We start from the raw sequence: 15,680 nt of genomic DNA, 5'->3' as shown, positions 1-15,680 counted from the left end.
ATGGCCATCCTACCAAAAGCAATATACAGATTCAATGCTATTCCAATCAAAATCTCAATGGCATTCTTCAAAGAAATAGAACAATTATTGATGAAATTCATATGGAATCACCAAAAACCCGAATAGCCAAAGCTCTACTGAAAAAAAAAAGAAGGAAATGGAGGCATCACACTCCAGACTTCAAACTATACTACAAAGCATAATCATCAAAACTGCATGGTATTGGAACAAGAACAGACATACAGACCAATGGAATCGAATAGAAAATCCAGAAATAAACCCACAGATTTATGGTCAACTAATCTTTGACAAAGGAGCGAAGACTATGCATTGGAGCAAAGAAAGTTTGTTCAATAAATGGTGCTGGGAAAACTGGGTCGCTACATGCAAAAGAATGAAGCTTGACCACTACCTCACACCATACACAAAAATCAACTCAAAATGGATTAAAGAACTAGACATAAGACCTGAAACCATAAAATACATAGAAGGAAATATAGGCGAAACATTACGGGATTTGCACATCAAAGACATCTTTACAGACACATCACCCAAAGCAGTGATAGTGAAGAGAAAGATAAACAGCTGGGACTACATCAAATTAAAGAGCTTCTGCACAGCAAGAGACAATAACAAAAACAAGAGAAACCCACCAACTGGAGAACATTTTTGCACCCAACACTAATGATTAAAGGACTGATCACAAAAATCTGCAAAGAGCTGATGAGACTCAGCAACAACAAAGAAAATAATCCAGTCAAAAAATGGGCAGAAGAGCTAAAAAGAAACTTCTCTGAAGAGGAAATGCAAATGGCCAACAGACATATGAAAAAATGTTCAACATCACTTGTAATCAGGGAAATGCAAATCAAAACTACCATGAGATACCATCTCACACCAGTGAGAATGGCACATATTAAAAAAACTAGCAACAACAAATGTTGGCGAGGATGTGGAGAAAAAGGGAACTCTTGTGCACTTGGTGGGAGTGCAAACTGGTCCAACCACTATGGAGAGCTGTGTGGAGATTTCTGGACCTACTAAACATAGAGCTTCCATATGATCCAGCAATTCCCACTCCTAGGTATTTTACCCAAAGGACACAGAAACATCAACTCCAAAGAGCACCTGCACTCCTATGTTTATAGCAGCACTGTTTACAATAGCTAAGCTTTGGAAACAGCCCAAATGCCCAAAAATAGATGACTGGATCAAGAAGATGTGGTACATATATACCATGGAATATTACTCAGCATTCAAAAAAGATAAACACATGCAATTTGCAGCAACATGGATGGCACTGGAAGGGATCATGCTCAGTGAAATAAGCCAAAAAGAAAAAGAAAAATACCGGATGGTCTCACTCATAGCAGGAATCTAGAAAACTTAAATAAGGGACCAGGAAAATGATATAAGAAAGTGAAAAATCAAAGTCAACAAAAAACTATGAACCAGAGACACTTTTTTGGGGGGCGGGGGGAAAGGATATGGGGAAGGTCAGATATTGGTTAGCAAATTGTATTGGGCGAATTGTATGGGGGAATATAAAAATAAATTTAATATTTAAAAAAAAAAAAAAAAAAAAAAAAAAAAAAAAAAAAGATGTTATATCAAGATGTTATATTTTAACCTAAAAATTTTATAGGCAGAACTGACATTCAGCTTGCATGCACTGGTACTGCTGTACAATTGAGGTCTGAATATCCTTCCTAATGGGACAGGTATTTGTTCTGACTGGCCAGTGTCAAAATCATACAAGGTATTAAAATGTAGATATGGGCCTCCCTGGTGGCGCAGCAGGTTGAGTGCCGTGCTGTGAAGCTGTCCGCGGCCTCGGCAGTGCGGGTTCAATCCCAGCCAGGCCAGCGAGAATCCCACATGATGCGCAGACCTCTCCTGTCATCCCGCTATTCCCCTCAGCAGTGTATTTCTTCAGTCTGCCTGTTCTACTCCCTGCTCTGTCTCTGGTGAATCCTCTCACCCTCCCGCGCCTCTGGCCTGTACCCCAGCTCTTATATAAAAATAAGATAAATCTTTAAAAAAAAAAAAAGAGTAGATATAATTCCTGTATAGTCTCCAAATTTTGCATAAGATCAAAGTCATTTCTTTGAAAGGGTCCCCTGATAGGAATTCTGATTTTTTTCTTCCCATAAACCACACCCATGACATATCATCCTGAATTTCCAGTTCCAGTTTCTTTGGTGTAGAGTGAGAATTAAAATCATTTAAAATGCAGAATTGTAGAATTTTAAGAACCTCCCCGCCCCCTCCAACAATCTTAGACTATCTCACCCATACCTCATTTTACAGCAATTTTTAAATTTCACCATGAAGTATACTGATAGAATAATCAATCTAGCTCTCATAGAGTCAACAACTTTCTTTTCACATTCATATTTATATTCTATGGGTTTACATAAAATCTAATTAAATTATGTAGTCACAAGAATAAGCACAACTGTCATAAAATGTCTTGGGACAATTGCAACTTACCCTGTTCAATATTTAATTAACTGGTAGGAGTGGAAGTCCACGTGTATACTAAAATTTAGCCCCCATGCCAAGGATTCAGTCTAGCAGAGGCATTCATATGAGATAGAAATTAATAAAAATGCTGGCATTCCATTGTTTTTTAAACTACAAAACCAGGAGTTCAGTGTGACTCAACAAGTATGTTGTACAGAGTGATGAAAAGCTGCTCTGTGAGTTAAGTTAGGTCAGCTAAGGCAACTTCTATTATGATATTAAAAGAACAGAGATGTTTGTCAACACTGTGATTTTCCTTTAAGATTTTTGGACTATGCTTATTAAGTGTTTATTCTTCTGCCAAGCATTTCACAAAAGCTTTCCTCTGACCCCAAAAGAAATGTTCTCCCCAAAATGCTATTATTAAATAAGTTTGGGAAACACCACATACCATACCCAACTAGAAGATTCACAATGCTCATTAGCATAGTAAAGGCTCTGAGAAGTCCATAGCAAGGGCTTTGTTTAATTTTGTTTACCTTAGGATTTCATAAATTTATTTGACAAAAGTAAGCCCTTTCATGTGACATCTAATCCCGAGGAGCTAATGTTTAATGAAACAAACACACTTTAGTAAACACTACCCAACCAGCATTAAGGAAAGTATTATTCCAATTTTTCAGTGAATTAAACAAATACTGTCTTAATATCTGTTCGAAACAGCACAATTTGTGCAGGTGTCCTAAAGCACTATACAAATTTCATTCAGTGGTAATGTTCTCCCCTGTATAAATAGAGAAACAAAGGTATAAAAAGCATTAGGTTGCTTGCCAGAATACACACAAGATTGAGACAAACTGGAACCAAAGTCCACATGTCTGAACAATGATTTTGAAGCTGTGTTTACAAACAGAACCAAATTGCAAATTGTAGCCACTTGCCGTTTCTTAGGTAAAAGTTCTGCCTTGGTAAATGTATTTTCTCTTAGTGAATGTTAATCGAACACACTTGTAAAATTGAAGTTTGTTAACTTTTAATTTTTTTCGTATAGTTACCTCTTTGGGGGAAGTCAGTGTGAGTCTTGTTGAGTGCTGAAGAAGGTAGAAGGGAATTTCTCACTTATTGAGGAGTAGATAGTATTTTTTCATGTTATCTTGTTATTAATGCTATTAGAAATAAGAAAAAAAGTGTACTCCTTTGGCCAGAAATAGAAGACAAGACTTTGAAGTTCCTGGGACAGACTAGCATGATCTACATATTGGATTGCTGGTGACTCCATCAATAATTGTGAGCAGGGACTCTGTAAAGCCTCCCGTAACTATGGGGATTCAAAAATCTGCTGCTGTCTTAGCAGAAAGTCATTAGAAAAAACAAGACATGAATATATGACTCTTCGTGGGTGAGATTCTGACCTTGAGAGAATGGATCTCAGTCATTTATAAGGTTAAAGAGATTTATGTGTTCTGAAGCTTGTCAGAATAATGGGTGTTTCCCAGCATTTTGGAATTGCATGCTACGTGACTGGGGAGTAACTCTTAAAGCATACCTGCCTACCCTCCCTGCCAGGGCAGGAGGTGGGAAAGGGTGATGTGCGACTTAAAAATCAAATTTATAGGCACCCTTGCCTCTTACACGTCGTGCTCGAATACTCTCCCATGCACAGGGCCTCCTAGCTCTGTCACAAACAATATCTGTTATTTCAGAACACTGCAACACTTTACCTCAAGGCTGCGCGAGAGTTGTCAAATAGAGATGAAGAGCCTTTGGGCAAAAAAAGTGCTCTTAAAATGTTTACCTTCTCATACCTAATGGTTTTAGATCATATCTTATTAGCCTAGGAGACCATTATATAAAGTACAATTAAGATCTCCTTGACATTTTCTAGGAGTTCCAATTCAGCTTTGCTAATGGCTATAACTTCATTGCTTTTTTTTTTTTTTTTAATTTAATGCCACACAGTGTTGGAAATGCAGTTTACAATAACGTGAACTACCCAGGGTGCACTTGCAGTAATTACACAGAATGTCAACAGCCTCTCAAGCTGGGTCCTGTGTTGATTGCTTCTTGTGACATTCACGTTTGGTCAACTTGTTGCAATTACGACTCCAAGCATAACCCACAGGCTCCTGCTGCTTCAAGACAGTCAGAAAGTATGTCCAAACTTTCTATTTGAGCTTATCTATTGAGTCTGATATTCTCTGGTTTGTAGGAAGAAATTATAGGGAGGCCCGAGCAAAGGATAATCATTCCAGTGACCAAGGTCCCAACCATAATATCATCAACTTCTGTTTGGGAAACATCTACGGAGCATCTATTCTGTATTCAACTCTGTTGTAGGCACTAAGGGCCTAAATAGATCCTCTCCTGCTGTTGCTCTTCTCTGTTGAAGTAGAACAGGTCAGAAACATCTTTCCACCCACAGCTGAATTTCTTCACAGACAAGAAGTTGCACAGACTTTGGGTTCTATTTCACCCCTTTATCCCTACTCCCCCTTTTTCCTTTACATTGTATCCTCCATGGGTGTAGAGGGCAGGAATGGATACCGTGCAGGTTTTCTAGGATCCCATGCAGACCGAGTAAAGGAGGAGTCAGAGTCCTCAGTGGTTTTTGCAGGTCTTTTATTGGGGTTTACCTGGTACACAGCAGGCAAGGGTGCTGGGGGGCTGGGATGCTGGCAGGCCTCCCAGCCCCCAGCAAGTCCTCACTCTATCTGGGCTCTCCGGTGATCTCTGCTTCTGCTTCTTTGCTTCTCTCTAGGCTTCTCTTTCAGCTTCTCCTGCCATCCCCATGACGCCGCCCTTAAAAGCCCAGTCTTAGCCCAGGTGAATCCCATCTACCTATGCCCACACCCTACTCCAGGTGCCCGCCATCAGGCATGCATTCAGGACCACAAGGATCCATCATCTATCCTGATGGCGGGAGGGCAGAAAAGCCTGACATTTTTCCTTACCTACAATGGGCCTGCACTGTCCAGAACTCTGCTTACCCATAAGTTTTATTCTGTGGTTCACAGCTTGGTAAATAAATAGCTAAAACTGATGAATTGCTCACATTCTACTAGGCTCTGTTATAATCTCTTACGAATACTAAGTCATTTGCTCCTCACAATAAATCTATACAGCTGATATTATTATCCCCATTTGACAGAGAAGGAAACTGAGGTGCAGAGATATTTTTTTTTTTAGGTTTCACATGGCTAGTGAGTAGAGAATCTGAAGGTTGAACCTTGATTATTTGCTGTCAAAGAGCCTGATACTGCTCTGCCATTAGTAGGGAAGTCCTGATAAAGGGTCAGTATGGAAAATTAAACAATATAGCCTCCAGAAGATGATTAACACATGTCATAAACCAGGGTGGCTAAAAACAAAAAGGGTCGGAATAGGAGTAGATCAAAGTATTTTCCCTTAGTTGGCTCTGTTTCAGGACATGTGATACCTATTCCTCTTAAAGGCAGAGAGGGATAAAACAAGGACGGCCCTAGATGTAATTTGTAATGTGGTTTAAATGCAATAACACTTAGGTTAACCACTAGTATACCATCGAGTTGATGCTGTTGGAGATGTTTATTCAGTCAAACTACCAATCTTGCTCAATTTCTAAGGTTCTGATCGAAAGTCAATTATCCACTATTATAAAAGTAAGAACCTGGGCCTCCCTGGTGGGGAAAAGGGTTAAGACACAACCTATGAAGCCATCCGCAGCCACTGCAGCACAAGTTCGATCCCCAGCCAGGGAGCTACCCACATGGCACAGCAGACCTCTCCTGTTTTGCCCACTGCTCCCCTCAGCAGTGTATTTCAGTCAGTCTGTCTGTTCTGCTCCCCACTCTCTCTCTGGTGAATCTTCTCACCTCCCACACCTCTGGCCTGTACCCCAGTTCTTGTATGCATAAAAAAATTTTTAAAAAAAGGTAAAAACCTGAACAGATAAGATGCATCCTATCAATATTTCCAGGCTTCTGGTGAGTGAGGTGGGCAGGTAGGAAAGCTGCACCTCTTACCAAATCTCACTGAACAAGGCTCCTGTGAATGTAAGGGTATTCCATTTTACATGTGTGCCGCATTGTTTTGGCAGTAAATTGAAAGTACAAAGCCAGGAGAGGGTCCAAACTACATTACACTCCCAGGAGGCAAAGGGGAAGCTCTATCATTGGAAACGCCCACCAAGAGTTTTTCTTGAGACACTCATTCCTTTCAGTCCATTCTGAATCTGGAAAGAAGGGGTGACTAGACAAATAGGTTAATTACTCAGGTTGACAGGATCTCAGAAAGTGCTAAATTAGACTTTGGGAAGTGTTAAGCCAGTGATCAAAGAGATGGCCTGCCTGTCATCAAAGATGCACCATTATTCTCAAGGCCAAAATTGCTGGGGTTAGATTTTCTTTTTACGGTATCGATCATATATTTTACTTGCTTGACTGGTTAAAGAACAAGTTTGGTCCTGTCACTAATTTCTTCAGGGTTAAATGTGAAAGAATTTTAAAGATTGTTTCATTTACAGGAGGAATATAGGGGAAGCAAATAAGGGATCACGGGGAAAATAACAATAAATTTAAAATAAACAAAATTAACAAGCAGCTATAAATCAGAGACATTCTGCAGAGGAGGGGGAGAGAGAGGGATTATAACAGGGGAGAGAAGAGCACAAGGGACCGTGGTGATGGTTCACGGTGACTTAGTGGTGGGAATTCTACACCTGAGAGGAGAAAGCAAACATTATACAAAAATGAACAATGATGTAAAATATATACAAATAAATAAATTATGTAAAATTTTTTTAAAAAAAAATTGTAAAACATCAGTGCTTATTTGAATGGTCTCCTAGTTCTCATTGTCTTTGAATAACATTTATTATATGCAATTTATGTTCCTTTTAAGCTATTTGAATAGCCTTTTCTCCATTTTGGGTCTGGCTAAAATAAGCTCCAACATTTATTTATGATTCTCTTGACCACTGAATTATTTTTTTGTCATGCTCTCAATATTATTATGCTATAAAGCATTGGTTATTAAAGTTTTGTTCATTTTTATAATTGTATTGGCTAAAAAACTTAATAATGGGCCTCCCTGGTGGCGCAGCGGTTGAGCTCTGGGTTGCGAAGCTGCCTGCGGCCTCTGCAGCGCCAGTTCGATCCCCGGCTGCTCCCTGGCCACCAGAGGAGGATTCCACATGGCGCGCAGACCTCTCCTGCCGCCCGCTGCTCCCCTCAGCAGTGTACTTTGGTCCTTCTGCCTGCTCTGCTCCCCGCTCTGGCTCTGGTGAATTCCGCTGCTCCCCTCAGCAGTGTACTTCAGTCCTTCTGCCTGCTCTGCTCCCCGCTCTGGCTCTGGTGAATTCTCTCACCCTCCTGCGCTTCTGACTGTACCCAGTGCTTGTATAAACAAATAAACAAATAAATAAATAAATAAAATACTTGCCTCTTTATTAAAATAAAAAAAAAAAAAAAACTTAATAATGTGGGCCTCCCTGGTGGCGCAAGGGGTTAAGTCATAACCTGTGAAGCTGTCCGCAGCCACTGCAGCATGAGTTTGATCCCTGGCTAGGGAGCTACCCACATGGCGCAGCAGACCTCTCCTGACTCCCCTGCTGCTCCACTCAGCAGTGTACTTCAAGTCAATCTGCCTGTTCTGTTCCCCACTGTCTCTGGTGAGTCCTCTCACCTCCCGCATCTCTGGCCTATACCCCAGCACTTGCATGCATAAATGAATAAATCTTAAAAAAAAAAAAAAAGAATTATTTTAGAGGTAGGCCAAATATCTGAGTGGCAGACATGGTATAGTTCTCCTGATATCTTCTCCTTCTCTGCATCAGCCTCATAGCCTTCAGTCATTTTTCTGTCACTTAGAATGAGTCTATTCATAGAATTCCCTTCAGTCTTTCACTCAAACCTAGAGTGTTTACCCTTTTCACCCAGCTAACAAGCCCAGATATGCCAAATCCTAAATGCACACAACATCACTGTTTAGGTGTAGATATTGTCTCAGGGTTTGTGATGTTTCACATTTTTATTAGGCATTCAACAACATTCTCAATAGACCTGTTTCCTTTATTTTTGATAGCTAATATATATTTAGCAACTACTATATACCAGGCACTGTCCTAACACCCTTACCATTATCGACTCATTTAGTATTCTCAATCTCAGGTGGGAGGTGCTTTTGTTGTTTACAATTTATAGATGAAGAAACTGATGACCTGATAGTTGAACTCCTACAAAAGATCACACATCAAAAGGAAAAGACCCAAGTCTCCAAATCAAGCTGCCTGCCCTCAAAGCCTGCAACAAGAAGCCTTGCTCTCTATGGTTACACATTAAGTCTAAGGGAATCCTATAGATTGACTCAGTTTCATTTGGAATATTGCTTTTAAATTGACATCGTTTCTAATTACATTTATTTTTTTGGTCTCAGCTTAGTTGTTCTCATGTTGCTTTTAACTTACATTCTCTTGCAGAACAAAATTTTGTTAAAGTCAAAAAAAAATATTTTCTACCCAGTCCATATAGTAAAGCTATATAAGGTTATAATCTTTCAATGTTTCTTTTCAACCTGCCCCCACGTTGGTACTAGCAAATGATCTCACAGCTGGAATAAAATTGCTCTTTTAAAAATCAAAATCAGAGGGCCTCCCCTGGTGGCACAGGCGGTTGAGCGCTGTGCTGTGAAGCTGTTCACAGCCTCTGCAGCACCGGTTCAATCCTGGCTGGTCGGGGAGGGTCCCACATGGCAGACCTCTCCCGTAGCACCCGCTGCTCCCCTCGGCAGTGTATTTCTTTTTTTTTTTTTTTTATAGAGGCATGTTTTATTTATTTATTTATTTGTTTGTTTTGTTTATACATGCACTGGGTACAGTCAGAAGCACGGGAGGGTGAGAGAATTCACCAGAGCCAGAGCGGGGAGCAGAGCAGGCAGAAGGACCGAAGTACACTGCTGAGGGGAGCAGCAGGCGGCAGGAGAGGTCTGCGCGCCATGTGGGACCCTACTCTGGTGGCCGGGGAGCAGCCGGGGATCGAACTGGCGCTGCAGAGGCCGCGGGCAGCTTCGCAACCCAGCGCTCAACCGCTGCGCCACCGGGGAGGCCCATCAGCAGTGTATTTCATCAGTCTCCCTGTTCTACTCCCCGCTCTGTCTCTGGTGAATCCTCTCACCGTCCCCCTCCCCCACACCTCTGGCCTGTACCCCAGTTCTTGTATAAATAAATAAATATTTTAAAAAATCAAAATCAGAGACAAACCCAGACAAATGGTAAAGCATTTGTTCTCTTGAGCTTACAAATAGAAACCTCAGGTCAACCTGAAGAACCCACTCTTAACCTCTGTGGGGGGAAGTATACATTTTGGGACTTGGAGGTGACTGCTGCCCCCTTTATCCTGAACCAAGGGATGGGAAGTTCCACTGCCCAGGTCTGCAAATCTGTCTTGTTTGGCAACTCATGTGTGTTAATCATTCACCTCAAGTATTTCTTAAAGAGTATTTATTCCCGAAATAGAGATGTGGAAGTCAGCTTATGCCACTGAGCAATAATTCCATCTCCTGTAACTTTCCCATAGAAGTAAATCTGATCAATGTCACTGTTGTTGAAATTATACAAGTGAACCAACTATAGAGTGGAATTTCCCCCCTGGCTCCCTCCCTCTTGTTTTCGTGTACTTTGTAACCTGAGGAGAAGTTTCCATGAGGAAGCAGAGTTTATGTTGAGGTTACTGTGTGATGTATGGAAGATCTCAAACACAGAAGCTGCCTTTACACTTAAAAAAAGAATAAAACTCTGTTGTGTCCACGACTGACCTGTGCAAGTAGCTAAATGTTTTCCTTTGCAGAGGCGTTGGCAAAGCTCATTTCCTCACGTGAGAATCTTACAAGATGCCCACTGTTCTCAGTTCTGACGTCCCCATGGTGATAGAACAACCTAAATATCACGGCCCATGAGGGATTTTCATCCCTTGGCAATGATGTTCATTCATGATTGTACGGCAACATCCTTTACTTAGGAAAAGACTTCCTACTTGATATTTGCCCAAATAGAAGCTAAATATAAATATAAAGAAGGAGAATTGAGTTGATTAGCTAATAATCCTGGTTAGCATTTAGATTATTTGAAACAAACACAAACAGGCTTATCTCTGTTTTGTTTAGTATATTTCTTTAAAGCCATGTACCTCTGCATATGTAGCTATACCTGAGATGAAAGCTGTTGAAGCTTTTTCAGCTGATTTCTGTATTGAAGATTGCATATTTTTTATCTTTCCCATTTCGTTTTTATTTTGGAAATCAGTATAATCATGTGGACATTTCTGAACCACACCATTTAGTGGAATTGAATCAAGAAGAAAAGTATTTTCCCTGCAAGTTTTTGACACTTGACAGATGATGTTTACATGTATCTACTTTCTAAGAGACTTCCCTGAAATCTAACTTGAGATCTAATTTTGAGGCTCTTGCTTTGGGTGCTGGTGCTTAGATTTATAGGACGTATTAAATTCCATTGAGTCTTGATCTCTGGAGCCAACTTAGTTTCAAATGGAGAAGTTTTGACCATCAGCACAATCTACTTCCATAGAAATCAGGACCAACTCCTGGTTTCCCACATCCATTACACTAGGGACTTTTCTTATTTGTAAGGTGAAATGGCACAGTGGGGACTTGGGAGAACCGTGAGGGGGATATTGGCTATCTCTTTTATCTTGCATAGGCTTCATGCTCTGGGTTTAGTTCCCCACACAGGAAAATAAAGGTTAGCTGAATGAATAGGTAAAAGTTAAAACCATCTAGAGAGAAGTAATCATTGATTTATTTAGTTAGCTTTTGCCTGTTGGCATTTTTAGCCTCAGATAATTGGTTGTGTTGTAAAATGGTGCTTGTTCTTCCACTGGGAGCTAATAATTTTCTGTAGCAATACTAGAAAAAGTGTTAATGGGTGTTCCAATGTGCCTGGCTCAGTGATCCATGCTTTATATATAATTACTCATCACATCCATACAAGCCCCCTACAAAGCTGAAATAAGTTGTACTATTCTTTTCATTTATAGATGAGGAGTTTGAATCACAGAGAGGTGTGTATATTTTGAGTACTTATTAAATTTAGTCTATGGGGAAAGTGGAACAGAATGACAACAGAATTAATATTTATTGAGTTCCTAGTCTATACTGGGCATACTGAAATCACTGTTTAATTTAAAACTAAAGAATCCCCAGATGAAAGATTTTTAACCCTCTTTTAGGCAGAAGACTTATGTGCTGAGGAATGAAATAGTATACTTGTAGGGTAAGGTGAAAGGTATCAGGCTTTTCTGCCCTCCCACCATCAGGATAGATGAGGGAACCCTGTGATCCTGAATGCATGCCTGATGGCGGCCTCCTGAAGTGGGTACACCTGCGCTAAGACTGTGCTTTTTAAGGGCGGCGTCACAGGGACACCAAAAGCCAAGAAAGCAGCAGCAGAAGCCAAAGAGAAAAGCCGAGATCACCAGAGAGCCCAGATACAGTGAGGATTTGCTGGGGGCTGGGAGGCCTGCCAGCCTCCCGGCCCCCCAGCACCCCTGCCTGCCATATGCCTGGTGAACCCCAATAAAAGACCTGCAAAAAGCCACTGAGGACTCTGACTCCTCCTTTAACTGGTCTGCATGGGATCAGGAAACCTGCACCGTGTCTATTCTTGCCCCTTACAATACTGAATATACTTAACTAGAAAAGGGGAGTAGCACAAGATAAATCCAGGACTCTTCAGAATCTGCCTATTCAAGAAAAATGTGGGCTTAAAGCCCCAAATAAAGGTGTCTGTAGGACAAGTTCTCTCTGGGGGCCAGAGGACATGAGCTCTCTCTCCTTCGTTTGTAGACAGTTCTCCCCTCTCCCTATGTCTCTTCATAGGTTAAAAAAAAAATAGTATCAGGCTTTTCTGCCCTCCCGCCATTAGGATTGATGATGGATCTGCAGTCCTAAATGCTTGCCTGATGGCGGGCACCTGGAATAGGGTATAGACATTTGTAAGTGGGTACACCTGGGCTAAGGCTGGGCTTATAAGGGCGGCTCATGAGGACTCTAGGAGAGCAGAACGAACAAGAGAACAGGATCCTCACCAGGGAAGAACAGACCACGAGAGAAGGCCGGAGAGCCCAGAGAGAGTGAAGATTTGCTGGGGGCTGGGAGGCCTACCAGCCTCCCGGGCCCCCCTCCCCACCCCCGCCCCCCGCACCCCTGCCTGCTGTGTACCTGGAAATCCCAATAATAGCCTGCAAAAGCCACCTAGGGCTCCAGGATTCTCTCCTTTACCCGTCCATCTGCTCGGTCATAGAGATCCTGCTCCGTTCCATCCCACCGCTACAGCATTGCATGTCTGTGTACCTGTTTCTGTGTCCAACTTTCTCCTTTTTATAAATACATCAGTCCTATTGAATTAGGGTCCACCCTAATAATCTCATTTTTACTTGATTGCCTCTGTAAAAACCCTGTTTCTACATAAGGTCACACGCTGAGGTACTGGGAGGTAGGATACCATATCCCTTTTTGGGGAGAAGAGACAGAATTCCACCCACAACAGTATTTAACCTCAGACTTTTCAGAAAATGAAATAAAGTAGGCACCTATAATGGCATCTAAGGCCCTGAATACAGTTTACTTGGCATTTAATCCTGATTTCAGGCGTGGTTAAAAACAAACCATTGCCTAAGGAATGAAAACAAAAGAAACACAGAGGGGCTGACTATAGATGCTGGAACTTGTTCCACTGGATCTGCCTCTAAGCTGTGAGCTGTTCTGCCTCTCCCTTATGCTTGAGACCCCAGGAAGAAAAAGGACATCTTGCTTGGATCTCCTGTGCGATTCTGGTTCCATTGGCACGGTGGCTTGCACCCTTCCACACTCTGGAGCAGCTGAGGGTGGGGGAGGGTGTTTCATGTAATTGGAGGTGCTCTGCTGGTCGGCTGCTTAAGCAGGAACACCTGACTTGGTTTCTCTACCTTCCTTCAGATCTGGCACTAAAACAACTAGTTTCCACAGTGCCTGTGCTTATCTTTAACCATGATAAGCTGCATTCCCTCTTTTCTTAGGGTGTTTGCCTTCACATTTTGCCTATTTGGCTTGTGAGATAAATGTAAGTTTGAAATTCATCTCATGGACTGACATGGGATACGAGGTTAATCCTGGAGACACTTAGAGTACAATGATATTCAGGTGCAGATTTATCTGGAAATATTCTCAATGTTCAAGGACAAGTGTTCTCTGTAATGAGATTCTGACAGTTCACAAGAAAAAAGATAAGAAAGACCTCTGAGGCCAAATTGGTGGTAAATGTCGCAGCATTGTTATCTCTGCTGATAACGGACTTGCTGTTTATTATGAGATGTGTTCTATTGTGGTGATGGGGTGAGGAACAGAGTAAATTGGAAAATGCAAAAATGGATAATATTTTCTTGCATACACATGCAGGCCTGTGTGTCTGTGTGTCTGTGTGTGTGTATCTGTGTGTGTGTGTGTGTGTGTGTGTGTGAGAGAGAGAGAGAGAGAGAAAAAGAGAGAAACCCTGAGAACTATTTTTGAATATTCATCACCTGCTTGTACAATGCACAAAGGCATAATTAAGTCAACAACCTAGGAGGATCCTCATTTATTTTTTTAATTTTTTTTTTAAATTTATTTATTTATGCATACAAGAACTGGGGCACAGGCCAGAGGTACAGGGGGGTGAGAGGATTCACCAGAGGCAGAGTGGGGAACAGAACAGGCAGATTGACTGAAATACACTGCTGAGGGGAGCAGCAGGTGAGACAGGAGAGGTCTGCTGTGCCATGTGTGTTGCTCCCTGACTGGCCGGGGATCGAACTCGAGCTGCAGAGGCTGCGGACAGCTTCACAGTGCTGTGCTTAACCCTTTGTGCCACCAAGAAGCCCCTCCATTTATTTTTACTCTAGAACCCAAGGAGCCATAATCTTTAAAGGTAGAAGATTTCCTACCTAGTGTTGGGGACATAGTCACAGATTCCTAAATTCCCCAAAGTCTGGCTTTTCTCATTTAACTGATGTTTGCTTTCCAGATAGGGTGTCTGATCTGAAGACCCATCTCCTTCTGGTGATGGAGAAGACTCGTTTTATCTTTTATGTGAGATCCACTCTTGACTCTGATTGGAGAGGCTTGTCCCTTATTTGTCCCAGATGAAAATCCATGTCCAGTCTCAGCCCAATATCCTGAACATTCACACAAGAGAGGAACCCTGACAGTCATGGGGTGTGTGGTCACTTCACAACCTCCAAGTGCTTTTCTATTCATCCTTAACTTGTAGCCAAGATGGATTGTACTCATTAGGTTTTTGATTCATGCATCTTGGGACAGAACACCTGCTAAATGCTTCAGGAAAGCTAGAAGTACATTGACATTTGGAGGAAGGACACAGGTGTTAGTATCACATCACACTCCTTCTACCATCTCCTGCCCATTTCAGCTATTACCAGATGCTATCGTCCAGCAAACTTCTCCTTCCTAAGACATAGCCCCAACTCTTCTCTCTGCAGCCCTTTCTACTTTTGAAGTAATTCATTTTCAAATGTATCTTCTCAGAATTGCATGGTGTGCAGAGGCAGGTTTTGCTTTTTTCAGTTTGTTTTAACGTAATTATTTAAAATAAGGATTTCTTTTTTGAGTATAATGAAAATCAACATATATTGTGCTCCTTGGAAATTAATTCCTATAACTGCATAGGAATTATGGGGGAACTTCCTAATAATTAATCTTCTTAAGTTTTAAAATATCTGAAAACACTAGTATGAATTGATTCAGAAAGATTATTTTTATCCAGATGGTAAAAATATTTTGCTCTATTTACCCAATTCTCCAGACATTAATAGTTTCTCTATCTAATCTAATTTACTCCAGACACTGATAAGGCATGAGGGTTGAGAAAGCCATGAGGTATAAAAAAAAAAAGTGCAGCAATGAAAAATAGTGACATATAACTGGTAATATGCTAAATTGTGTTTCATGGTTTTTTTTTATGATGCGTTTCTGTGTCTATAATAGGTTTATCCATCTTGTCTCTTTATAAACATTCTGTGCAGGCTAAGGATTGTGATATATTGTACATTAAAAAACCTAGCCCATTGTTGCTACAAAAAAAGAATGCACATGCATTTTCTCATGTATATTTCATCTATCTAATAGAAAAGAACCTGGTTTGAAGGGGATGATATTATTTACAAAGAAAGCATATATTAGATTTCCCT

The 15,680-nt window shown here is 41.1% G+C and overlaps 1 long non-coding RNA gene across 1 annotated transcript in view; it reads right to left on the bottom strand.

The window, feature by feature from the left end:
* LOC129146928 (uncharacterized) overlaps positions 1 to 10,328 on the bottom strand; it is a 67,702-nt gene extending 57,374 nt beyond the window's left edge. The window contains exon 1 of the long non-coding RNA XR_008554311.1: positions 10,255 to 10,328. This is a non-coding gene — a long non-coding RNA (uncharacterized LOC129146928). The remainder of the gene's footprint in view (positions 1 to 10,254) is intronic.
* Positions 10,329 to 15,680: the final 5,352 nt, after the last annotated feature.

Source organism: Talpa occidentalis, unplaced genomic scaffold, assembly GCF_014898055.3.
Source record: "Talpa occidentalis isolate TD23 unplaced genomic scaffold, MPIMG_talOcc4v2.1 talOcc4.5, whole genome shotgun sequence".
Classification (NCBI taxonomy): domain Eukaryota; kingdom Metazoa; phylum Chordata; class Mammalia; order Eulipotyphla; family Talpidae; genus Talpa; species Talpa occidentalis.
The sequence above is the reverse complement of the archived record's forward strand: the minus strand, read 5'-3'. Positions and strand labels throughout refer to the sequence as shown.